Raw genomic sequence first — 1,197 nt, 5'->3', positions numbered from 1 at the left:
TCGGTGGGGGAAGGGAGGCGCAGCTTCCGCTCCTGCGCACTGCGGCCGCCAGCGGGTCCGGGGATGGGACCAGGGAACACCCTGAGACCTGGGATTTCCTATCACACAATTCCAGAAGAGGACAGATCAGCTCTCAGCCTGAGATGCCTAGGGTCGCCTTCTAAAGATCTCAGTTTGAACTCCGAACAAAAGTTCCTTATTTAGGGGTTAAAAAAAGCTATGACCCTACACGTAAGGAGCATTTTCAAATTAAGCGGGGTGGGTAGGTAGGTGTGTGGGTGTGGGTGTGGGTGTGTGGGTGGGTGTGTAAATTGAACAACATCGGACAACATAGATGCTGTCTTAGTTTCCAAACTTTCAAGTTTTTTTTTCTTTTTTTCGGAGCTGGGGATCAAACCCAGGGCCTTGCGCTTGCTAGGCAAGCGCTCTACCACTGAGCTAAATCCCCAACCCCAAACTTTCAAGTTTTGCTTTCAGGAGTATATTGGAGTTTCTTCTCAGGCCAGCCACTGGCCTGATCATAGTTGGTTGCTGTATACCTTCCATTTTTTTTTTAATTTTTATAAAGTTTTGTTTTTCCAAATGCACAATTGATTGAACATGTTCCTGCATCTTCTGACAGCAGCTGGGGCGTCTCCACCCATTGTTTCTGGTGTAAATTACTTGAGCTCTAAGCTTTGAAATCAGCCTGATAAACGCTTTGCTAAGAAGCTCCTGCAGGATGTTCCTGGCCAGGCAACCTTGGATCTGAAACCAGAGCTGGGGTAAAAAGCCTACGGTTGGGAATTTCCTTAGTTTGTCAAATATAGTGTTGTTAACTAGTTTTAGGTGGCTTAGCCTGTCCTGGACTTAGCCTTTGGACTACCAGCTCTCCTTTTTGGTCTTGCCCAGAGACTGGTTTAGTGGCCCTTTGTCTGTCTTGGCTAACTTGCTGGCCTTGTCATCCTTGTCATCCACGGGAAGTGCGGCGAAGCTCGGAGAGCAGTAACAACCACTGCAGCCTTACTGAGACAGATGCTGAGGAGAAAAGCTTAAGTCCACCTTTTCATCATGTCAACAATCCAACTGTGAAATGGCTCATTGTGTAGAATAGGAGAAGACGGATGACAATCCAAAACCACTTTGTGGATTTTCACCTGCCGGCATGCGCTCATCAAGCGTTTCCATTTTCCCAACTTACTTCAGTTGGCAAAGGAC

Source organism: Rattus rattus, chromosome 2, assembly GCF_011064425.1.
Source record: "Rattus rattus isolate New Zealand chromosome 2, Rrattus_CSIRO_v1, whole genome shotgun sequence".
Lineage (NCBI taxonomy): Eukaryota > Metazoa > Chordata > Mammalia > Rodentia > Muridae > Rattus > Rattus rattus.
This window is presented reverse-complemented; position numbering follows the sequence as displayed.